The 25,190-nt window shown below is 54.6% G+C and overlaps 1 protein-coding gene across 5 annotated transcripts in view; it reads left to right on the top strand.

The window, feature by feature from the left end:
* The first annotated feature begins 636 nt into the window (after positions 1-636).
* NACC2 (NACC family member 2) overlaps positions 637-25,190 on the top strand; it is a 52,372-nt gene continuing 27,818 nt past the window's right edge. Inside the window, exon 1 of one of the 5 annotated variants that reach the window (XM_040531183.1) lies at positions 637-771. The gene's annotated coding sequence lies outside the window, so the exon portion shown is untranslated. Of the gene's footprint in view, positions 772-1,937; positions 6,243-15,893; positions 16,291-25,190 lie in introns of those variants that run through there. The other 4 variants (XM_040531186.1, XM_040531185.1, XM_040531188.1 and 1 more) reach the window with 4 other exon arrangements.

The following is a 25,190-nucleotide window of genomic DNA, read 5'->3' on the forward strand; positions in this document are numbered from 1 at the left end:
GTGCCGTGCCTTGCTGCGCAATGCAGCGCAGTGCTGTGCTGTCCGGTGCCATGCAGTGCAGTACTGTGCTGTACCCTGCCGTGCCATGCCGGGCTGTGCCGTGCTGCGCACTCCTGTGCAGTGCTGTGCCATGCCATGCCGTGCAGTGCCGTGCAGTGCCGTGCAATGCAGTGCTGTGCTGTGCAATGCAGTGCCGTGCCGTGCAGTGCTGTGCTGTGCCGTGCAATGCCATGCCGTGCCGTGCCATGCCATGCTGCGCAGTGCCGTGCAGCACCTTTTGCAGTTTTTAATCCCGGTTCTCACACAACAGCAGGATCCCGCACAGCACCTCCACTCAGCCACACCAGCGCTGTGTGGGGTCCCAGAACCCCCTCCCCCCCCCACACTCCCTTCGCACTTTCCCCTTTTCCTTCCCCAAAACCACCTCCGGACGGGGCCTTCCCGCGGGGACCGCAACCAGCACCGCGCCCCCCCCCCCCCCCCCCCCCCCCCATTCCCGGCACCGCGACCCCCCGGGCGGCGGAGCGGGGCCGGGTGCCCCCCCCCTTAACACCCCCCCCCTCACCCTCCCGGTCCTCCCCCAGCCCCCCCCCGCCCCTCCCCTCCCCTCCCCCGGCGGGGCCGGCCCGGCGGGGCCGCCTGTGCGCGGCGCCCGGCGGCGCTGGGCGAGGCCGGGGCCGGCCGGGGCGAGGAGCGGCTGGAATCACTTCCTGCCGCCGCTAGGCCCCGGGCAGCGACGCGCCGCGCGTCCATGGGGCCGGCGCCCCGCAGGTGAGCCCCCCCCCCCCGCCCCCGGCAGCCTTCCTCCTCCTCCTCCTCCTCCTCCTCCTCCTCCTCCTCCTCCTCCTCTTCTCCCTCCTCGCGGGGTTGGGGGGCGCGGCGTGTCCCCGTGCTGCTGGGGGGGCGCAGCCCTTTGGGACTCCCCCCCCCCCCCCCCCCCCTCCACCACCACCACCACCACCACCACTCCTATTCTCCTGGGGATGCGGTGTGCCGGAGGGGTGCGGGGGGGGTATGGGGGGGTTATGGGGGGGTGGGGGATCCCCACGCGTGTCCCGCTCCGTGTCCCCGTCCTGCAGGGGGGGGTGCACCCCTTGGGACCCCCCCCAACCACCCACCGGGGATGCGGTGTACTGGAGGGTGTGGGGGGGTTATGGGGGTTATAAGGGGTATGGGGTTATAGGGGTGTGGGGGGGTCTCCACGCGTGTCCCGCTGCGTGTCCCCGTCCTGCGGGGGGACGCACCCCCTAGGAACACCCCCCCTCCCCACCGGGGATGCGGCGTACCGGAGGGTGGTGGGGGGTTATGGAGGTTATAAGGAGTAGAGGGTGATAGGGGTGGCGGGGGGGGGTTCCCACGCGTGTCCCGCTCCGTGTCCTCGTCCTGAGGGGGGTGCACCCCCTGGGACACCCCCCTACCCACCGGGGATGCGGCGTACCGGAGGGGTGCGGGGACTTGGGGGGGGGGGGGGTTATAAGGGGTAAGGGGTTATGGGGGTGCGGGGGGGTCCCCACGCGTGTCTCGCTCCGTGGGCTGCGGGGGGGGGGGGGGGGGCGCGTTGGTGGTTGGCAGCCGGGGGGCTGCGGGCACACGGGGGGAGGGGGGAGAAGGGGGGGGGGGGGCGCTGCGGAGGAGCAGAAAAACAAAAGCAAAAGGACGGCGGGGAAAAGCCGGGCCGGGCCGGGCCGGGCCCATGCGCGCCGCCGTGGGAAGGGACCGGCGGGGTGGGGGGGGTTGGGGGGGAGGCGGCGGCGGGGCCGGGGCTTGCCCAGCGCCCCCGTCGGGCTGCAGCCTGCGGGGGGCTCGGGGGTGGGGGGCTCCGGGGGGGCTCCGGGGGTCGCCGTGCCCCAGGGCCCGGCCGCAGCGCACCTGCCCCCGCAGCGCACGCCGCCTGGCCCGGCCGTCGGGGCGCGGAGGCTCCGTCCGGCAGCGGGCCGGGGCTGGGAGGGCTCGGCGCTGCCTCTTTGCTCCTGGCGGGAGGCGTTTGTGAGACTGCGGGCAGCTCGGCGTGCCCCGCGCCTGCCAAGCGTTTGCCTCGCGTCCTGCGTAATTGACGCTCTGGCACGCTGCTGCTTCACCTTCTCGAGCTGAAATATTAAACAGTAGTAGGAGTCGCAGGCGGTAAACAAACCGGGAGTCAGCGCTGCCTCCTCCCAGCGGCTGCCCCGGAGGATGGGGTCGCGTCGTGGGGGCTTCCAGAGCCACGTCTTCCTGCAGGAATCGCCCGGGACAGGCGGCTCTGGAAGCTCCCCGCTCCACACAACACTCCGACTAGAAAGAATAAAGCCAGACACTTGCTTATTAGTTGAATTTATGTTGCTTGCCTTGCCTGGGACAGTCAGTACATGACCTCAAGGTGTGGATAATGGAGGTAATAATAGTCCGATCTGAAGTAAGCAGCAAATGTAAAATAATTAGGGATCTTGACCTCCTCCTTCTGAGAACAAATGTCCGTCCGCGGTGCGCCGAAGACACCGAAGAAGACCGTAGGTTCTTTTATTCTCCTGTAGAGGTCTTATAATTAAGGCTTCTGGGAGCGAAGTTGAGATATTTGAACATTAAAGGGTAGGGAGGGATTTCTCAAACTTAGAATTTCTGGGAGAAAACTTCCAGCGCTTGCTAAATAATTCAAACAGTTGGAGAGAAATCAGATTGCAGTAAGTGCATAAACAGGAGGTCTCCGCGTAGCTGTACGGGGCCCGCTGTGGCAAAGCATGTCGTTTGTCTTTGGAAGAGGCTGGGCACTTGCACGGCTTTCCCAAGGACACCTGTGCTTCCAAACCCCGGTGTTCACGCTCTCTTTTAAACCAAACTTTTGCAGCTGCCAGAACCGAGCCTGCCTGGGAACGCCCGCCCGGTGCCGCTGGGTTTTGCCACCGAGGGCACCGGCACCGGGTGGGTTCTGGCGCTCCGGGAGCGGGGAGCTTCGTTTCCAGGCTCCTGCATGGGCAAAGGGCCCCGTGCACCGCCTGGGGGTGGCCGTGGGGTGGTGTCCCCATCCTCGAGTTGCCCTCGCTGGGTTTTTACAGGTTTGGTTTGCTCAGAGCTCCTCCTTCCTTTCTCAGCCACCCTGCCCGTCACTAGGAGATGGGCACGGTTAAATAAGATCCTTTGTCGGGTGAACTCCAACAGCGGCTGCTTACACGAGTCCAGAGAACAGAAATCCTCTCGCCCTGCCCAAGCCCTTCTGGAAAGCTCAGAGGGGTCGGGCCAAGACCTGGAGCTGTGGTGCTGAGCCACATGGCTCATGGTCAGCGGCACCACCGATGGGTGCACGGGGAAGGGCCAAAAAGCTCCTGCGAGGGCCTGCTCTTTGCAGTCCGGGAGGGGTTTGGGTTTGCTTCAGAGAAACCTCTGGACTTGTGTGTGTGCTTATCCGAGTCGGGATGCAAACCATCTCGCGCTGGAATGGAAATATTTATTTTAGACCGTCTTATTATAAAGTCAGATTTCCCTGCCAGGCCTTCTGGAGGGCTGGAGCTGGGCTGCGTACCTCTGCAGATATGTACTTTATTTGAAAGCTGGCTTTATTGACATAATAGCACTTAAATTGGTACATGGCTCTCGGATGCGATAGGCGGGCGTGTTATAAAGGATTGTGTGGAACCATTGGATTGTGGATAAACATAGCAAAACAACCCTGCAAAACGATGATGTGACTGTGCTGTTGGTTTGCTCTGTACAATGCCTGTGTTTAAAAATACCCAGGCCTGACAAAATGGGGTTAGAATGAGGCTTCAGCCTTAGGTCTGAATTTTTCCCAGGTTTTATGAGCCAGGCGGATTTTTAGTGGGACCTGCAGCGGGGAAAACAGCTGGGCTGGGCTGAAAGGAGTGGGTCCCGGGGAGCCCCAGTGATGCTGGGGAGCGCGGGGCAGAAGAACTGAAAGGAAGGGCAGCACTTTAATTGCTTTTTCTTTTCTTTTTTAATTTTATTTTACATTTCTTTGAGTCTAGTCGAATGAAATGACAGAAGCAAAATGCAAACATTCCGCTGAAATATAAAAATAAAATAAAACTTTATCAGGAAAATAAACTGCATTGGAGGTTCCCCAGCGAACCTAACGGCCAGAGAGCTCCGCACCGTGCTGCAGTCAGCCCTGGGTTTGAGCCGGGGGCTTTTTGCCACCTGAGCATCCCTCGGGGTCTGCAGCACCTCGGGAGGTCGAGGCAGGGCCGATGGCCTCCCGCTGTCACCGGGCTTAAACAAGTTTGGATGGAAACACCTAAAGGGTGTGTGTGGCGCAGGGCTCTTCTTAATCGAGCCTGTGCAGAAATTGAGAAATAGGTTAAGCATGCTAAAGAGGGTGAGGCTGTTGGTTTTCTCTACCTGACTTTATTTGCGAAGTGACAGGAATTTTGACAGCCTTTGTGTCTTTTTTAGCAAATCAAGTGTCATGCCAGGTTTGCCTGTGGATGAGATCATTTGCAAAATATGCTTCCCAGCTTGCTTCAGGCATAATTCATTGTGTCAACTGCAATTGCTCATTTGCTAGGAACTGTGATTCATTAGCGATTTTTTTTAAGTTCAACTTGTTTTTAAGCAAATGTTTGGAGGCAGAACAGAAAATTGAAAAAAAAAAAATACATTAAATCCTACAGCGTTTGTACCCACAAATGCTGCCATTAAGGGAAAACTTGTTAACGTGACACGATCCCGGGCAGGGAGAAGCAGTCCCGGGGAGAGCTCAGCTGGGCGGCGTTGCGCTCCTTTTTGTCATGTGATGGCTCCTAAATGGGGACGGAGGTAATAAAAATCATCCTGCGGGGACAGCCTGTGCCGCGAGGAGCTGCGGGTGGATGGAGGGAGCTCGCCGGGCTCCCTTCCTCTGCCGGAGGCGTCTCGGTGGGCTGAAGCCCCTGGGGACAGCGGCAGGACGGGCGCCTGCAGCTGCTCGCAGGACTTGGGCCATGCGCGTGCCGAGCGCGGTCGTTTGTTCGCTGCGGTGACGGAGACCCTCCGAAGCTCGCCGCCCCTTGAAATGAAGATAAATAGCTCTTGGCACGGGCTCGGTGCTCCATGTGCTCCCAGCGCTGCTTGCAGGCAGCCTGCTTCTGCTTCAGCCTTTTGCAGGTCCTCGCGTCAGACTTTTTTCTTTTTTAAATTTGCATGTCAAGTACATTTTTATGTTTCGTTTCCTATCAAGGCAAATATTTCAGTGCATTTTTTCCCTTAGGTGGGTGGATGGGGCGGAGAAATCGCTGCTGCTGCTGCTTCAGCAGCCACCAGCTGCCCTCCAGTAACAAACCGGCGTGGGGGGGCTGCATAAATGGGTGCGGTTTTCAGAAAAAAAGACGGATTTTCAAACTTCTGGGCGATTCCGATCTGTCCACTTAAACACAAGTAACTTGGCAGGTCCGACCCCATCCTGATGCAATGATTCTCTACAGGACAGTCTTGAAATGTGCTTTTTCCTCGCTCTCCCCTCCCGGTGAAGCTTCCTGACGTGCCGGGTGGGGGGAGCGTGGGGTGGCTGCGTGCCCGGCGCTGCCGGCCGGCCGCCGAGCGCGGCGCCAGGAGCAGGCGGCAGCAGCGCGGCGGGGAGGTGGCCCCGTCGGGGTGGCCATATATAGGCACCGGGGCGAGATGCAGCGCCTCGCCTCGCCGTCACCCCGCCGAGATACGGCCGGCATCGGGATCTGTAAATCACGAGGGAAAAAGGGAGGAAAAATCCTCCTTCCTCGCGGCGTCCGATTTGTGGCGGTTGGGGCTCTTCGAGATCCGTCGGGCCGGGGGAGGAGACGGATGTGTTTCATCCCGGGGTGTCTGGAGCTGGAATTTCGGCAGCAGGTTGAGGAATAGCGTGTGTGAAGCGTTGCGAGTTAAATATGACCGAGCTTGTGCTTCGTCAGGCTCGTGGGCCCGATGGCAGCGCAGTTGTGTGGAAAGGGTCCTGTGTTCTGGTGCCAGCGCTGGCTGGGCTCCACGAGCGCGTTCGTATCATGATATCCACTGGGGAAGCATATGGCAGCCTCGGTTATATATATTGTGTGGGGGTACATATTTCACATGCCAGTTCTCGCTGTCATAGGACAAACATTTACGCTCCGATTATATGAGGCATTAGAAAAACAAGAGCAGGGTTGGAGAATACCATAATTTCCTGCAGAGATGTTGCAAAAGACGCTGTTCAGCGAAGATACAGCAGTGGCAAAACCGAGGAGCGATAATGTTCCGTCCTCAGTGCTTTCCAGCGTGCCAAGCTGTGAAGGGATTACGCTGCGCAGAGGCGCGAGATGCAGGTGTGTAAACACACGGCTGGCGTTTCAGGGCATCCCACGTGGAAGGCAGTGGCCTGACAGAGACAGGGAGAGAGGTTTTGCACGCTTGGAGGTGGCTGGAAGTGCTCGGTTTGGGAGGGCAGAGGCAGCTGGGGCCGGGCAGCGTGGGGTGGGAGGCACCCACCCGCTGCCCTGGCACCCACGTGGCCCCGTGGGCACAGGCGTCTCACGGAGGTGCCGAGCTGAACCTTCACAGCCGGTGGGATCGGGGTGCCCAGGAGCAGGGGCTCACCCTCCCCGTAGGTGTTTGTTCCCTGGAAAGCTTTCGGAGGGCTGCACCAGCAGGAGCAGCCTTCGCAGGAGTAAACGTGAGCAGGGTGATGTGCCGTGGGTTACCTTTTGGGATCACGTTCTCACCACAGACGTAGGTTTCTGTGATTTGCTGACAGCCGTACGGAGGGTTTGAATGGCTCTGACTGATCTCAGCCCTTCTGACAAGTTTTTACAGACTCCAAAGTAAAAGGCTGCAAAATAAGGCAATAGTTTTTGCAGCGTGTCTGAGCTGCAGGCCAGCCTCCCGGGTGGGGGCCGTGCCATTTGGTCACTGCTCTGCACAAAGACAAAGTTGTGTGAAACTTCATCTGCCTGCTCTGCAGCTCCCTCCTCTTCGTACACACAGACGTCATGGGTGCACGCCTGTGCTTACCGGAACATCGCTGCTCGGGTTTAGCTGTCTTCCAGTTAAGAGTAAAGTTTGCGCAGGGGTTGGAACTGCATTCTTCATGTGTGAGCGCTGCCGTGGCCACGGTACCTGAGCCTGCAGAGCAGGGACGAAGCCACCCGTGCACGGGGCCATAGAGAACAACAGCAGAAAAAAGCCTGTACCCCGGCCTGGTATATCACCGGGAATAAATTAGGTGAATTGACAAGTTTAAAATGCTTTTTTTTCATAAAAGTGTGCCTCCCTCTGGTCGTGCTGCCCGGGGCCTGCTAGGAGCCGGGTGGCTGAGGCTGCCTGGGGAAGGGGCGCCCGGGAGTGCAATTGTAGCGCTCAGTTTTTGACTCTTGTTTAAGCACAATCTCTGCTCTTAATGCATCATTAACACGGCTTTCTGCATTTCATTCGTTTCCCATTACAGCCCGAAGTTCTGTCTGTTAATTTTTTTATGTTGATATTTTTGTTGTCAGCAGTTTTTTCTTTTTTGAAGCCTATAAAACCATTAGTGTGAAAGCAGATTAAAAAGATACGTTACAATTAAAATGTTAATGAAATCTGCATCATACAACTTTTGAAACCATTTAGGCATTAATCTTTTTTTGGTCCTGTGTCCATTAACTCTGGCGATTCTTATTCTACACTGACCCCTGCTGAGAGAGCTGCGCTATAATTGGATTTTAAAAGAGTGGGGGAAGAAAAGGAGGGAGAGGGGGAAGCCTTTTAGAAAGTGGAAGCTGGGAAGTTCGCTTCGGCTCTCTGGGGGTGTCTGTAGGAATAAAAAGCCCATGAGATGCGGGGGTCCTGCTGCCAGCGGGGCTGTGCACGGTGAGGGCGTCGCGTCGGGTGGTGGTGAGTTTGCGAGGCCCCTGGAAGAAAGGCGTGTGAGAAGAGCAAATAATTCGCTGTATGGCTTTGTGTTTTCTCCCATCCTCCAAAATGGTGTTTCTAGAGGTTGAGTGATTATCATTATTAATTATTTTTAATAGGTTTTCTGCAGTTTACACAATATTTGGTTGGGGGCCAGTGCGCCCCCCCTCCCTAGCTCCGGGGTAGGCTAAAGAGAGGGTTGACTAATTCTCGGGCCGTGCAGTGAGTCGAACAACGGGACTTCTTGACTCATCAGACAGTTCCTAGGAACCGTGCCATGGCTTCTCCAGGTCCATGGGCTGCGCCTGGCCGTTCGAGCCCTGCCAAGCCTCCAGCCCATCTAGAACACTCTGTGCTGCTCAGCCCGAGCCGTGCTCGCTTTCTGGGCACCTTCTCTTGAATGTTTCTGGACGTTTTCCTTTTGTGCTAAGAGCTTGCCATCGCCTGCACCTCTTGCAGGGTGTTGGGGAAGGTTGTGAGCGCGGATCTCCTGGTGAAGGCTTTCTCAGCGCCGGGACGGGGCATGGGCTTGGCAATGGGCTTGGCAATGGGCTGGGTGTGCCGCTGAATGAGGCAGTAACGTGAGGGGATCAGCCATGAAGTCAAAGGATGAGTGCGTCCTGATGAGGGAGCTGGCTGGCAGCCGAGAGGAGTGGCGTCCCAGCCCAGCTCGTGTCTGTGCTGTGAGCGGGGGTTCAGGGAAGCTACGTGGGAACTGGGAGGTCGCAGGGCAGCGGGCCTGTCCGTGCCGGGCAGGTGGTGGTGTGGTGTTGAGCAGGAGCCTTCTGAGCCCCCAAACCGTCTGGAGCTGGGACTTCTGCAGGGCCGGAGGGAAAGTGGTGGTGACTGCTTGGGGCCGAGTTTGCGTCCTGTGGAGCCGTGAGCACCGAGCAGGCCCCCACAAGGAATCCCGCGTTGGACAGCGTTGGGTGATCCAGGGGCTGCCTTGAGCTCTGAGCTCGCTGTTCGCATGCAGCAAAGACCAGATTTTTAAGTGTTTTATCTCCTTTTAAAGTGGGTAAATAATTTAATTTATAATGTTGTTGTTCCGTGTCAAGTGGTTAGGCATTGCCTGAATTTATAACCTGGGAATTCAGGACAAGGATTCAAAGTTATCTCGTGTGACATGAACACGAGGGTAACGGAGCGTAGTTCCACCTCGGCGCAGCTCCGTGGGTCAAACGACCTCGTGACGTCCTGCTGGCCGCGGGCGTGCACACGAGCGCAGCGCCCATGGGCGAAGCCCGAGGCTCTTGTGCTGGTCGAGCAGGCTGCCTTTGGCAGGGAGGTGGAAGCCACCACCAGGGCAGTGAGGTGGCAGCGAGCTGTCCCGGTGTATCCCTGGTGCGTCCCAGCCAGTACAGCACCCCCAGGGCATGGGGCCGGCCCCGGGAGGCGCTGGGGGCCGCGGGGGTGTTCGCACCCCTTCCCCTGGGGCACGGGGGTTTCCCCCGCTCTCTCCCACCTCCGAGCGGTGGCTGGTGCCTGCGGGCAGGGAACAAAGGCGTCGCTGTTGGAAATCCCTGGCTCACTTCAGCGATGTGCGCCAGCAGTCGTAGGCCAAGGAGAGGGAGCGGAACAAAGCAACCCCAAATGTCCCCCCGCGCACGCTGCTGGCACGGCGAGCGAGCGCGGCTTCTAGCGGGGTGGGCCTTCTGCGCTGCAGACCTGAAAAGGAGCACGCCAGAATCAATACCCGAGCAGCCCAATAAAATCTGTGGAAATTTCATTTTAAGTCGCTTCAAGAAATCCAATAACCCTCTTTTTCAGACAACTGTTTACTTCTTCCCTCTCTTTTTCCGTTGCACAACTGTAAACATGTTACTTTGGCCTCAATCTGCATCTAGTGCTCCGGCTTTGCAGCGCAAGCAGCGAGCAGGATTGCGATACCTGCAGTCAGGGCAGAGCTTGAGGCATCTCGGCTCGGCTCTGCGCCGGGTTTCGGACCCACCGGTGCTGGTGATGCTCCTGTTCCCAGCCTGCAATGCCAATTTTGGCACCCAGGCTATTTTATATCCTTACACAGCATTGTTGGGGTTTCTGTAGCCCTGGGTTTTTCCGTTTGTTTTTTTTTTTTTCTGGGTTCTGTTTTTTTTTTTTTTTTCTGGGTTTTTCTGTAGCCCTGATGACTGATGGAACAGCTGGGGGGGCTTTTCCCTCGTGTTGCCCATTGTGCTCCCGCCCACCGTGGAGAGGAGCCGGGTGTGCCTGCTTCCAAGGCATGTGTGTGCTTCGTCCTCAGTGGGCACTCCTGAAGAGAGTGGCTGCAAGTTCCCAGCCACTTGATATCTTCGTGAATATTTTCATAGTCAAATTTAGGAAGTTTCCTCGTGTAAGGAGCGATGCAGAGGGAGGACTTGTGTCTGCTGCCTGGGAGCTGCCTGCACAGGTAGATCCTTCTCTGCAGGCAGCCCAGAGCTGTTCAGCTTTTATCGAGGCTCCCAGATCTTACCCAGACCACAAATACGTATTTTATTTTTTAACCAAAGGCCAGCCCATACTTCCTATAAAGATGCAGCCTCTTTAGGCTGCGGGCTGGCCGGGCTCTGCGTGGAGCCTTGCTAGGCAGCGGCTGCTGCCCATAGGTGAGGGATCCGCTGCAGGCTGGCAGGATCGCTCGCTGGACACCGGGGTGAGCTCTGGGGCTCGCTCGTGGGCTGCATCCCGAGCAGAGCCTGCAGTGTGAGGCCGTCCGGCTCAGCCGTGCCCCCCGCCGCAGCCTCAGCAGAGCTCGGAGCATCATTTCTTCACGTGGCCACCAGCAAAGCAGGGAGGACCGCTACAGCTGTACGTGTGTTCGGTGGTGGGGTCTGATGGTGCTTTTCGAAGTGATTTTTCAAATGTCAAAAATATTCCGGTAGCATTTTTTACCGTTTTGTAAGGTTTTAAGGTTTTAAATAGTGAAGGTCGTGACTTATTTAAACGACCTTGAAAAACCAGTGCAGGCCTCCCACCTGCAAACTGCTCATTCCTCCCATCTTGGTGAAGCAGTTTATGAGCTTTCCAACTGGTCTTGAGGCTTGCAGGGGACAAACCCATCGCCCACCCCACACTGTCTGCATCGATTCCCTTCCGCAGGCCGGCTGGAGCCGCCGCCGCGTGCGCAGCCCCAAAGCAGAGGTGAGAAGCCCAACAACACACCCTCAGCGCTGCGTTCTGCCCCGCCGTGTGCTGGAGACGTGGGTTGTGCTAGCGGGACGTTGGTGTTGCCCACTCTGCTCCTGAGCGGCTGGGATGCCCGCAGGGGCTTCGTAGGGCAGCTTTCGGCAGCGCAGCCGGCGCCGTGCAGCCCGCCTCCCGCTCTCTTCCACCTCTCCTCGGTCCTGGGGTGAGATGGCTGGGTGGGACGCCGCCTGTCTCTGCTTAATTGAAGTTCGCAGCTTTGATATTTGATTGTCTCGTGCAAGGCTTGTCCCAGGAACCCATCTGAACCCCTCCGACCTCTCGATTTTCGTTTGGGGAAGGTTGGCTCCGGTTTGAACTGCTTGGCTGTAGCTGTAAGGCACGTTACGCGTGTAACACACCAGTCCGTTACCTTCCCACCCACGTCCCCCATTTGGTGCAGGCAGAGGGAAATGCTTCGTGCCCACATCCAGGAGCTGCCGTGGGGCTGCTGGAGCAGGCGGCCTCCTCCTGGCCCTCCCCTCGTCACGGCCAGCTCACGGCCCGATTAACACCAGCAGAGGCCTCGGCGGCACCCGGCGAGCTGCTGGGGGACTCGGGGGCTGCCAGGAGGCAGCTCGGGGTCGGGAGCATCCTAGACAAAGTGTCAGGGGTTGTAGGGTCCCCATTTCATTTCCAGCACCCGCAAGGGGCTCTGCGGCCTACTGGGGGTGTCACAGGCACGGAGCCGCGCTGCCGCCACCGGCCCGGTGCGGGGAGCGCGGCCGAGCTGATGCGGCGTGCCTAATTGTGTTACGGCTTAATTTGTGGCTCCTTGCTTAACTCGCAGAGAACATCAGAAGCTCTTGTGAAATCTAATGTGCTGTAGCATCGGCACAGGAAAAAGCTCTGCCTTCTGTGAAGCCAGACTGTTGCAGCGTAATTTGTTTTGTAAGATTTTGAAAGGCGGTGTTGCAATATGTAACAGTAGAATAGTGGGAAGATGGTCAGGTGGTTCTGAGGACTTCAACAGACAGATTTCATGTCTGTGTGTTTTTGCAACACCTTTCTATAAAGGGAAACATAATTTAAAATATGATTACTTAGTGTTGTAACAGTCTTCTCAAACGTTTGTGCATTATGCAGAGATCATTATCAGAGGCTGATATTAACTTGCAAAGAATATTATGCAAATCACTCTCCTGTTCTTCTAAAAAGAAATTTCCTTCATAATGCAAAGCGTGACAAAAAAAAATTGTGCAGAAGCTTTTGGCAAAATTACATTCAGAAGATGTAACAGTTTTTCTGCTTACTAGCACAATCCATTTGTGCCTTTCTGCTGGATTCTCTCAACTCAAGCTGATAAAGTATGAATTTTAAAACCAGGGCAGGGTTGCGTGGTGGGGGGATATTGTACCTCGTGGGTTCAGGGAGAGAGGGGGAGAATTCGTGTGCTCAGGCCGTTGCTTCAAGCCCCCATGAACGGTCACTGCGGGCTGTGGCAGCGTTCAGCTCGGGGCTCGCGTGGTGCTGAGCATCGGGCTGCAGCCCTGCCGCAGCCACCAGTGCACATCGAGGGCTCAAGCACATCGAACAGCACCAGATTCCTGAAATTCCAGCACAGTGCACGTGTGGCAGCCTTGGCGACCTGTCGCAGGGTGAACATCCCCAGCGAGGGGCAGTGGGAGGTGGCAACACCCCCAGGGCTGCGTCCACCTGCGGCACGAGGGCTCGTCCTGCCCCGAGCCGCTCCAGCCCTGCCCGCTTTGTGTTTTTGGGCATCAGCACGTTCCTGCAGGAAATCCTAGCCCTTGCTGAAGTCACGGTGAATTGGCCACCGACTTCATCCCTCCTCCATTATTTTTTTGTTGGAAACTCCTTGTATCGGTTCAGAGCTGCTCCTGATACAGAAACCAGACTCCACTGGGTCGTTCTATAGGTATCAGATGCTGTATGGATTGATTGACAAAAATAGACCCTAATAAATATTGTAACCAGCTCATATGGCTAAAATATTTACAGGCTGTGGATGGCAGTGGGAGCTGAAAAAGTTCATTCACTGCAGAACCCCGTTTTTCAGGCACTTCAGATCATCTTGAAAAACTGTAGCCTTTGTCCTGAAATTTCTTTAGGCATTTCTCAATACAAATGCGATTGAGAAAGGTCAGTAATATTCAGAGATATATATTGAATTATCCTGTCGTAAAACAGCAGAGTGAGTTTTCACCAGCATGGGAAATTTTCAGACTATTTTTTTTGTCTGGTTAGATAACTCAATATTTTAGAATCAAACCAAATTAGATAAATAAGCTGGAAGTCATAGTTAGCATTCATCAAGCAACTTAGGCTGGATGCTCAGGCACCGACCGACTCCACCTCTAGCTGCAGGGTTTCCCCGTTATGAGCGGGTGAATACTAATCCTTGTTCCTGCTCTGCTGCAGTGTGCAGAGGAGCAGATCCGTCAGGGCCTGTCCATCTCGGAAGGACGTGTGCGCGCCGGTGCTCAGCCGGGTGCCGCCGCCTGTGCCGGGTAGCACTGCTCAGGAGAACTTGTGGCACCCCAAAAGTGTCTGCGGGGTGCAGCTGCTGCAGTGGCGAGGGGTGGCAGAGGCAAGGGGTGGCAGCAGCTGGCCCCTGGTCGGCCCCGGGCATTTCCCTGCAGCCTGTTTGCTGAGTTTCGGGGAAAGGAGTGTTTGGTTTGGGTCGTTTTTTTTTTGTTTGTTTGTTTGGTTTGGTTTGGTTTGTGTAAAGGATGAATCAAAGCGGCGAGGTGTTTTGCTCTAACCGCGGTGGCAGGAAGGAATATCTGATCTTCGGGGTTTTCGTTTCCTGGATGTTTCCGCTCGCAGCGCGGGCTTGTCGGAGGAGCTCTGTGGAGCGCGTTTCTGCGAACCTCTTCCTGGTGTCCCCTTGAAAACGGTGACGCTGCCACGCACACGTCCAAGCACAGCTCCAAGCCTGCCCGTTTCTGCTCCAAGGCTCTTCTGGTGGCACGTGCTCATCCCGCGGTGCGGGTTGGGGAGTGATGGGCAGCTGCCCTGCCAAGAGCCCCCATCCCTGCAGATCCACGCAGGGCTGGAAGAAATGCTGCACGCGTCTGCTGCAGCTCGGGCAGGATCCGTCCCCAGGGCCGGAGCTGGGCTGGGGCGTTGATGCACCACCCGTGCCGTTGTGCACGTGTTCGGTGCTGGGTTCGCCCAGACAGCAGGATAATCTGTCGCACCAGACCATTAATTTCCGTTTCCCAGTGTTCCCCTTGTATTTTCGGCCGGACGCAGGAGCCGTCCTTCTTCCTAAATTGCCGCGCTGTTGCCGTTCGCCACCAAGCAGCTGCCGGTGCTGCGCCGTGGAGGCAGCAGGGATGCTCTGCGCAACGTCTTTATCCAGGAATGTGTGCTGTAAATGGGGCAGAGGGAAGTTTGCTCCCCTGAACTGCTGCAGTTAGAGAATAAAACAACGCTCCTGCATATAAATGGCTGATTTTCCTTTTCTTTTGGAAAAGCCTGTAAATGGAAGCCTCGGGAATGCTATTTGAGGGAGGCTGGGGGTGGTGGCCACAACTCCCCGTCCTCATGTGCATCGCACCCGCTCTGGGTGCCCGGGGATGGAGGCAAGGGCTCAGAAAACCCCGCCCAGGAGTTTTAAGCTAAAGGCAGAATTTTCTGGCCTCTAACTTACTTTTCTTATAGGTAAGCCTAAGCTCTGCACGAAGGCTGCAGTAGAAAGAGGCAAATTTCCTTGGGTTTGATGGTGTTTCCTAGAAGAACATCGGCAGCACTGACCACCAAGTTCCCCCCTGTTGTTTTTCCCCACTTCCCAGTTAACCTGGCGTTAGATCGTGCACATCAGGAGCGTCCTCTGTCCCCTGCTGCTCTTCTGCAGGCTTTGTCCCCACCTACCCCGCTGCTGCCCAGCCCCTGCCTTTCCCTGGTGCCCTTGGCTGGAGTGGAAGAACCTTGACTCAGAGCCTGGCATCAGCGGACGGCTGAGCTTCAGCCCAGAGAAACCAAAGCAGATATTGCAACCTTGAAGAATCTTGTAGGACTTAAAAGTTTTAATTAAAAATCTGGCTTGGTAGAGGGTATTTTGTTTTAGTATGAATGTCTTCATTTCTTTTGCAAAAGAATTAAATGAAACCCTTGGTATTTTTTTTTTATTTCTGCATATTTATTCTTCAACTTGAAGCATTAGAAAATAATTGAGTAAAACAAAATCCACAAGGCTTCAAATTACCTCTAGCTTAATGTTTTATTTAAGAGGTTTGCTAACTGACATTCTTTATAATGAATTAGGTCACACGGCTCTAAAGAGTGTTGTGGGTTTTCTTTTTTACATTTCAATGTGAGCGCTTCCCCCATCGCGCGGCGCGGGCTGAGCTCCGTGCAGGGCTGTGCGGCCGCGGCGTCGCCGCCGCTTTGTGGCTCCCGGTCTCCCCAGCGCGGAGAATCTCGCTCTAATTATTCTCAATCACACTGGTGCAAATGAATATATCCATGTTTGGAGGATTGAAACCGTGTTGTCATGGCAATCTCTGTAAGGTCATGAGAAACTCATTGATATTGTTCGCTGCCTCTCCCGGGAGACCTCGTCTACCTTTACAAAACTATGGGTTTGGGTGTTTTGTCTAATAACTTTAAAGCATAATTTTGTCACAGTTTGGCTAAAAGGACCCTCTGGTGAATAGCGTGCTTGTGTTCTGAGCGAGGCAGTTGTGGCCAGACCGGGAGGGGTGTGTGGGAGGACAGTTACCGCACCGCCCCAAAACAAGCGCCGCGCTCCGCAGCGGGGCCCAGTGCCGGGCTGCCCAAATGGCCCCAGTTTGTACTGGGTGGCTGGGAGCACCACAGCTTGCAGGTGTCACTTGGTCCCCTTCTGTTGGGAAAGCCTTTGCTTATACACAATTAAAAAAAAAAAAGAAAGAAAAAAGTGCTTTCTCGATTGCAGGAGGTGCAGCAGCAGCAGGAGCAAGCCCTCGCGGCTGCCCCTGGTGCACTGGGTGCCAGCCCCGGTCCCCCGTGGCCACGGGTAACGTGGCAGGGTGCGGGTCCGTGCGAGGACGGCGCTGGGGGATGCGGTCACTGCCGAGGAATGTGGGCAGAGAGACAAGCTTGGTGCTGGGCCGTAACGTCGCGAGTCACGCGTGCAGCGCGGCCGCTCCCAGCGCGCCGTGCGGGCGGGGGTCATTTAAAAAATATGTGGTCGGTAAACACGGGCAGAAGTGGCGCGGGCAGCAAAGCAGGGTTTCTGTCCCGCTGCCCGGGCAGAGCCCGAAGGAGATGATGGGGAAGTTGCAGGCTGCCTTTATTCGGTTTTCGAAAGGTAGAAAATAAAGGAGTGGAAAACAAAGTGCATTTGAGGGGGTGAGCAACGAGGCTTTAAAGGTACGAGGGTGAGTCTCTGCTTTTGTGAGCTGTCACAGGGGAGAGGTGCTAACTCTTAAATTTGAATTGAACTAAACTAAAAAGTTATCCAAAAAGTAGTTTCTTCTGTTTAATAACTTTTATGAAAACCTTTTGCATGCTTGGACTGCAGCAGCAACTCAGATGACGTTACAGATGCCTTGGGTAACAGGCTGAATTAATTCACTGGAACTGGCATTTTGCAAGTCTTGGTTGAAGTGATCCTTGTAGTTGTGGTTTTACGTTTCTGTACTTCCAAGTTTTTGCTTAGAACAAAAAAAAAGACAGAACTGATTGCTGTTGGTAGAGAGCTACTGAAACATTTTGATTTGCAACTAAATGCATGCGAGTTAAATGCAGGATTCTTTTGCTAGCCCAGAGAAGCTGTACACACACACACACACACATGGACATACATATTTAAAAAATATATATAATAAATAAAATAAAAAACACCCAGCACCAGCACCCCCTGTCCCGTGCCTTGCCTGCCTGTCACAGGGATGGATGGCTGTGACCTGACTTTGTGCAGAACTTTACAAGTCTCTCAGTTTAAAGGTCTTAAATTATAATCCTGGGTAATTGCTGTAGTTAAGGAAAGGTTTCGTGGTTCCAGGTGTAATTATGAGTTGGGTTTTAAAAAAAAAAACAACCACAGAGCAAGTGTAATTTAAAACTAAAGGCCTATTTACATTTTAACAATTACTTTTAATGATCTCTTTTTTCCTGCCCGTGTAACTACAAGGGGACAGCAGGACAGGGGAGCAGAGGGCTCCTGCCTGCAGCACGGTCCCGTCCCTGCCTTCGGTGGGCTCCTGCTGCCGGCGCGAGCTTCCAGCAGCGCTTCTGCCTGCGGATCTAAGCTCTCCTCTCGCCCCTGGGGATAAGCTGCTTTTTCCCCAGGAGAAAAGTGGCTTTTTGCGGGGTGACAGCTGAGCACCGTCTGCCAATTCCCCCGGCGCAGCCCGGCCATGCTGCAGGGCTGGATGGAGATGCTGCCGCTGCGAGCGCCTGGATCTGGCCCCAGCTCTCCCAGTGCTCGGCGTCAGGGGGGTTTCAGCGGCACTGTGCTGCATCCGTTAGTGCCTCCAGGTCTTCGGGGCTTCCCGAGAAGTCCTCTGAACTTCCTCTGATCTGTTCTCGCTTTTATGTTTAACACCTGAGAACGTGGCAAGGAAGCTGTGTAAGGGGCTCGGTGAGCCTGGCGAGGTTAACAACGGCACGCCGGAGCCTTTGATGCTCGGAAGGCAATTAATTGCAACTGCTGTAATGTTTGCCTTCTTTCCAAAACCTCAAATTATTCCTTGCATTGTCTTTTGTTGATCGTTTGCTCGACGAGCGTGTGCCTTTCTGGTTTAGTGACAACAACATGCAAGTAAGCAGAATACCCAAATTTCTGAACAATGTCTTGTGGTGATTTCTTAATTTCCTGAGCGAGCACAAGGTTCTTGGGGTTTCATTCCTCTGCCAGAGAGTCTATATGCTCATGCAAAGTTCTTCATTGTAATAGGGGAAAAAATCAATTTGATTACTTTCATGTCAGCATGCATGTCTAATGGCTTAGAAGTTATTGCAGCCATAAAATATACAGTATCATTTCTCTCTCACTCTGAGATTTGACAGGATTAATATAGTCAGCATGAAATCTTAGTCATAAAGTCGACCATAAGTGATGGTAAAATTAGCTGCTGAAATCGTCTGCTTATGGAAAGCATCTTCTGTTTTTCCTTCTGGGAAAAAATACCAAGGGGCCGGCGTGTGAATCGGCACAGCGGCGTGCTGCACTCGGGGCTCTGCTGCCTCCTGCCTCTGGGGCAGGCAGCGAGCGCCCATGGGTGCCGGCTCCTTTCTCTCGGCTGTTTTGGGTTGAAAAGCCGCCTTTCTGTGGACGGGGGGTGCGGCGGGGTCCGGGGGGAATGGAGGTCAGGCTGAGCCAAGCTCTGCTTCACTGTGGCCTTTGGTGGGCACTATTTGTGTGGGCGAGGACGGCCTGGAGCCTCCTGCTCCTCCGTCGGGCCTGGTGGTGCCGAGCTCCCACTGGCTGAAGGGCCGCGATGGCTGCATCCAGCCCACCTCAGAGCAGGGACAAGCAGCTGGGGCCAGGCCATCCTCCTGCAGATGGCTCAGAAATGGCTTGTTTCACTGCGTCCTGTTTCGGCTGCGCTGTGTGAGGTGCCCCGTAGCTGTACTTCCAGCATATAAAGGTGGTTCCTGAAAGAGGTGAGGAGCCGGGTGCTGATATCTTGGTTATCCACCTCAGAACGGGAGTCGGGGAGCCCTGGTGGGTTGGCTGAGCAAAGGGGACGTCTCCTGCCCCGCGAGGCCCTGCAGGGGCTGGAGCCTGTGCCGCTTGGTTTTAAAGCAGCTTTCCCCTTTGGTGATGGGAGCTACACGTGCCCAGGGGATGGTGGTGCTTAGTGCCCTGTCCGTCCGTCCCTGCCACATGGCTCTCAGTCGGAGAGCAGCGTGAAGCTGCCTGTCACCCTTTTTGGTGTACAAGGGTCCCAACGAAGCATGCTTCTGCAATTGTTACGCTCCTGTATCCTTTGCTTTGGGCAGAACATTGCCTGTCAGGGCTAAACTTAAACATTCCTTTAAAAAATAACTTTGCTGCACACCAGCAGTACACTCTGAAACGCAGCTAAAATGTAATTTTGCATTTCAGGGAAAGGGGCCTTCCCTCCACAGGGCATGCAGTGCAATGGGTCCCTGCGTGCCCAGCCCCTCTGTGGGGCTGAGGGTAGCAGCCAGCAGAGCCTGCAACAAGTTAAACGTGGAGGCACTGCTCTGCTGCTGCTACTGAGCCCTCCTGCCGCGACTATTTCTGTGTGTGCTTGTCACATACAGATTGACAGCCCCAGAGACTCCTTGTGGTGCTCACCGAAAGATGTAGGAAAGAGGAAACTGAGCCAAATTCTGGGTTGGTGCCTTTTTTTTTTTTTTTAATGAAGTCAGGAGCTCGCTTTGTTAGCAGCACTAGGGTGTAGTTACCCCGTTCCTCCCGAGGCTCTTTTGAGTGCCAATTCAGCCCCCCTACGTCGTGATGCTTCTTTTTGTGGTGGTTCGGCACACCAGTGCTTACGTGTGGGACAGGGCAGAGCTGTGGCACAGGCCGTGTGTCGGGTGGTGGCCGTGGTCTGTCCCACGTGAGCACACAAAGGAAAGCACATAAGTTTTTACCGTGCCAGTCAAATTTCCGTCCTCCTTGCCACCAGAGTGGGGTATCGCGGCAGAAATCAAGGGTCAAGGGAGCCGCAAGGATCGCTAAGGCGCGCAAACTTGAAACCTCGTTAATTTTTTAATGCCAACATGTTCTGGGAGATCCGTTACGCCGAAGCATCAGCTGAAGCGTGGTGCAAGGAACGCGAAGCCACAGGGACCTGTGCTGCCTCTGCATGACAGGCAGCTGGCTGGGAGGAATTTTGGGGGCCCCTCTGCCCCCCGGGTGCTGCCTCCCCATCCTGCCGGGGGAAAGTCGCAGGGCTGCGCGGGATGTAGCTGCTATAACTCTTAAATTTTAATAATAGATTACCATTAGTATCAGCCTTATATAATGCACGCCTCATTATTGCTTACTCAGAATAATTTCTCAGCCTCCTTATAGAACCTTGGAACTTTATTTGCTGAGTATAAAATATGCAGAAATGCATGAATAGTTTTAAGACTTGGTACCCTAAACTAATACAGTGCGCTTTTTTTCCTGAACCGTGATTGAAGTCAAATTAACATATTTACCTTCAGTGCTCCCAGGAGTAGCATTAAAAAATTCAAGAGGTGATTCAGAATAGTCTCCGATTTACTATGTTTAAAGCTGGATTTCATTTCTCAATAAAACCATGCAAACATTTGACTCCCTTTCAGCTGCGCACGCTGCTTCCTCCCCATGCAGGTCCTTGGACTTATCAACAGATGGTAGCGGCGTTATTACCACCGCGTTCCCAAAAGGAAGCTTTTTATTTTATTTTATTGGCTTTTTAGGATGGGGAAGAGGGAAAAGCAGGGAGAGAGAATGAGAGTGGGAATGAGTTATAATAAATAACGCAGAACCGTAGCTGCTATTTTAATCTGGAATAGGGAAAGATATTTGAGTATAATTGTGTCTGGCTGCCTGTGAGCTCTAGTTCAATGTGTGGTGCTGGTTATGTTATCGTGCTCTGCCTCAGTTTATCTGTAGATGATAACTGTTTCCTAGGGCAAATCATGAACCTTAATTTTTCTTATATTTTGACATCTTCCCAAGAAAAAAAAAGAGCCCTGTAAACGCTGAGGTTTGAAATTGAACCAAGCTGTCCGCGTTATTGCCCAGTGGCTTCTTTATTCTTCCCAATTACTGCCTGGGAGCTGTCCTGCCTGTGCTGTGATTTATTTCTAACGCAATAGGGTTCAGCTCAGGTCCTACAGAAGCAGAGCTCAGCGGTGCAAACCCCCATCCCGAATCCCCTGGCTGCTCCTGCCATCGCCTCCGCCGTGGGCTCCCCGAGGAAGCGCCGTCGTTCCATACACCGGTGCCCGGGTGTTGCGGGGAAAACTCCCCACGTGCCAGTTTTCCTGACGAGCTGATGCTCTGGGGACAGGACCCAGGACAAGCCGTGCACTCAGCCAGGGTGACTTCGAGGTCTTCTGGTGGAGCTGCTCTGGCTGGAGATGTTGTTTACCACGGGCTAGAGATACTGCGGCGGCTCTTTTTCCATGCCTGCTCCTAGATTAGGAAGTTATTTCAGCAGATGTCGTTTCCTAAGAAATGGGTTAATGCTTGGTGGTTAGAATGGTGTGGCAAAAAAGCTTATTTGTGTGAGGTTTTTGGCTAATTGCCTTGCAAGTATTACAGAATGTTGCAGCACATTTCCTGGATTTCGCAATTGTGATGGTTCTGGTCTAACTGGCCAGAAAGATTTTAAAAATATAGAAATAAGTGGGAAAATAGAGGGAAATCACTTGCCGTGTTGTTGCAAAAAGCAGGAGGGCTTTGCCGTGACAAGCGTCCAGGTCCCCCACTGAGGACTTGGCACTTGGGGTTGAGCAGAGCTCCACGTTTTAGGGTCTTGCTGGTGTCCCTCGGGGGGCAGAGCCACAGGAAGGGGAGCTGAGCCTGGGGGGCAGTCCTGCCCCGTGGGGAGGTAGCTCATGGCTACTGACATGGCCAGAGCTGGTTCAATTTATTGCTGATTAAAAATCAAGTAGGATAGAGAGAAATAAAAGTAAAGCATCCTCCTGCCTTGTTCCTGGGCTCAGCTTCACCCCTTCCTTCCCAGCTCCTCCTCCTCCTCTTCCCAGGAAAGCACAACGGCTTTGGGTCGTGGCCCAGTTGGGCTGTGACCCAGGGGAAGGCTCCAGGTTTGCAGAGCGTCCTCTGCTCGGAGGGCAGGGGTGGAAAACCCCACGTCTGGGCTGAATCCGGCCACGTGGGGGGAGCGAGGAGGGCGGCACTGATGAGCCCCATATGTGCAGGGTCTGTGGGGACTTGGCCACAGGTTGGGAACCAGCACCGGCACCAGTCCCTGGGCTGTGCGAGGCTTGGGTTGGGTTCTGCCCAAGAAGCAGCATCGAGCGGGAACAAACGGACTTGGCTTCCTAAGCGTGGCATTTAAATGTTTTCCCAGGCAGGAAAAAAACATTTGCTTTTCATGCAAAACATATAAATCTTGGAAAAGTTCCCGAAGTTGCGTGTTTAACTGCTCACTTCTGTGCGTTTGTAGAATGGGAGTGTTTATTCCCCTGCGTAATTATTTTTCTTTTTTAAAAGGAGGTTGAAACGTTTGTGAGCAGGACGTTTTCAGAGACTGCTGGGGATGAGCGAGGCCGAAAGGAGAGGCAGGTTTAATGAGGGTTGCTTCACCTTGCTGCTGCACAGCTGCTGGGAGCGAAGCCCCCTCCCACAAGGACTAACGCCAAATGCCGTGTTTACTGGTGTGGTTTGGGGCTTTTTATGCTTGTTTTATGAATTCTATTGAAACATACCTGGTTGCTAGTTTCCTTTTAAATCCCAGGTGTGTGTTTGTTGGCTTGGGTTTGGTTTGGTTTTGTTTCAACGCCTGCAGTTTGCTCCCACTGAAGTCCCTCCCTGGGGTCAGCACAGATCTGGCTGCCTCCATCCCGGCCCTGGCTGCGGGCACTTCTCTCGCCCGTTTCTTATCACTGGACTCCCATCTGCTAAAGGTGCAGAGAATGGCTTCGTTAGAGCTTGATTAGAGCAGTTCCTGGTTTTGTGAGCTGGGGGTGGCAGGGATGGTTTTAAGCTAAAAGAGGGGAGGTTTAGGTCAGATACTAGGAAGAAATTCTTTGCTATGAGGGAGGCGAGGCCAAGGCTGCCCTGAGGAGCTGTGGCTGCCCCGTCCCTGGCAGTGCCCAGGGCCAGGCTGGGGGGGCTTTGGGCAGCCTGGGCTGGTGGGGTCTTGCCCACGGCAGGGGTGGCACTGGCTGGGCTCACCCAAACCATTCTATGATTCCTGTCAGTGTCCTCAGCGCACATTTTGGGGCTGGGTCCTGCAGTGGGTCCAGGCTGGGCTGGGTCAGGTTTGGGCTCCATGGAGGCATGGAGCTCCCTGCGGCTTGCTGGGCGGACAGGACAAGGAGCCAGGTGGCACCGTCAGCGGCTGCTTTGCCATTGGGACCAGTCCGAGCTGGGCAGGACTGGGGTGTACTGGGGCCTCTCTGCGGTACGATGGCCTGCATGCGCCACACATGGCTGGGGCCGAGCTGGGAAGCGAGGCCGCACACCTCTCGAGGCCGCACACCTCTCGAGACCACACACCTCTCCGCGCAGACAAAAACCCCACAAGGCACATCTCATGGCTCCCCTACGAGCACACCCTGAAGGCTCCACTGCCATCACCAGCGGCCTTGCCAAGCCTGGCGGTGTCCGGTTCGCGCCTCGTGCCACCTGCTGTCCCCTGTCCCGCAGGCAGCGCGGCCGCGCCGCCCCTCGGCATCCAGCCGTGAATCGGAGCACCTTTTTTTTTTTTTTTTTTTTACAAAACGAGATTCTCTCGCAGTTGCAAAAGAGCTTTGGGGAAATCTGGTTTTTGTGGTTAAGGATCTTAGTCTGATGCACCAGGAAAATTATGTGTAGCTTTTATTTGGCCCAAAGGATTCTTACAACATTATCCGTATTTCCTTTAATTTGTGGGATTTCTAGTAAATGGGCTTAAAAATAGGTCCGGGCAAAATGCCAGGGTACATATGAACAGCAAAAAAGCTCTGCACACTGAGCAGCTCGCTTTCACTTCTCTCTGTATGCCAGCTGTATTAACCGGGACAAAGGAGTAAACACTCACCTTTCGGGGTTAAATTTAATTACTTCTCTGGAATTCTTTGGAGGTAGATATTGCAGAAAAGATACTTGAGCTCTGTGGTAGAACAAATACGGTATTTTTCTGGGAAGAAGCCTGGCGAGGCAGCAGGAAGAAGCGCTGGTGTCATACAGGAGCCTGGGGGTGGCAAAAGGCTCTGGGCCCGCCAGCGATGGGATCTTGGGGTGCTGCAAACGCAGCATGGGGCTGGGAGCAGAGCGTGGCAATGATGTGTGTGCTTTTGTAAGCTGGGAAAATCCAACCAGGGGGACTCTGTGGCTCGGATCCCTGTTTTCAGCCGAGGCAGCTGCCGGTTGCCTTTCTGCCTCTGGTGAGCTTCAGGTTGCTCTGTCTCAAGAGTCAGTCCCAGCTGAAGTGACTTAAAAGTGCATTTTTCCTTAAGGACGGCTGCCCTTGGCAGCCCTTCCTTACGCCACGGTGTGCAGCTGGGGGCCCAGTGGTAAAAGAAAGGTGAGCACAGAGGTGGTTGGTGGCATCACTGGGCAGTGAGCCCTGGGCTGCCCTCCTCTGTCCTGCTCATGGGTCTGGGTGCTTCCAAAAATGCCTTTTTGCAGAAACAATTTTTGCCCCACTTTTCTGGAACCTGGTTAGGTAGATTTTAATGAAATTGTTGGGCATGGATCTGCAGAACTTTATTCAGAGTGCCGTGGTCGCTGCACTTCCTTGTCGTTAGCAGCAACTTGGGAGCAGAGGAGAAGGAGGAGGAGGATGGGGAGGAAGACTCCAGGCGTCCCCAGGCAGCAGCCCTGGGTGCCGGGGACTGCTTTACCACAAGGTGTGGCAGGGCTGGGGGGATGCTTACAGGGCCATGGGTGCTGGAGGTCTCCCAGAGCCACCCAGACGTGGTGCTGAGCACCCTGCTGTGGGCTTTGAGGCCGCTCCCCAGCCGTGAGGTGTCCGTCCATAAGGGCTGTGTGTCCCTCCGCACCCACACCGCCAGCAGCAGCCTGCAGCACTGCAGCACAAGTTAGATTTCAATCCGATTCTCCAAATTCGCCTCCTCAGGTTAAGATTTCCTGGCCGCCCCGGGGAGAAGGGCTGCTTTTGTCCCCTCAGAGCCCAAGGTCAAAGGAGCAGCTGCAGCACGGCTGGGTGGTAGATGCAGTTCTTGGGTGTGTGAGGCACAGGAAAACAGGGAAGCAAACACGGCACAAACCTGGGGCGAGCACCTGGCCCAGGGGACAACGGGACGGGTGGCGGGGTCGCTGCAGCCACATCCAGGCACACGGCGACGGGCCCAGCTCAGGCACGGCAGCCCTCGCTCAGAGCAGGGTCATCCCGGCCCCGTGCTTATAAGCCGCTTTGGATTTTCTTCCTAAAAAATAATTGGTTTGGCTTTTTTTAAAATTTATTTTAATATTTTAATGGAGAGACAGCAAATTTAATATTTTCTGTCTTGGATGTGTTGTGATTTACATTTGATTTTAGGCATAATTAGAAATGCAAGTAGAGCGCTTTGTGTTTTACCTCTGCTTCAACTATTTATGGCATGATATGCAAATTAAGCAAGCTATGAATATTAAAGATTAGAGTATGTTACAAAGTATCACTGTCTTTAATGAGTTCAGTAAT

This window comes from Cygnus olor, chromosome 19 (genome assembly GCF_009769625.2).
Source record: "Cygnus olor isolate bCygOlo1 chromosome 19, bCygOlo1.pri.v2, whole genome shotgun sequence".
Classification (NCBI taxonomy): domain Eukaryota; kingdom Metazoa; phylum Chordata; class Aves; order Anseriformes; family Anatidae; genus Cygnus; species Cygnus olor.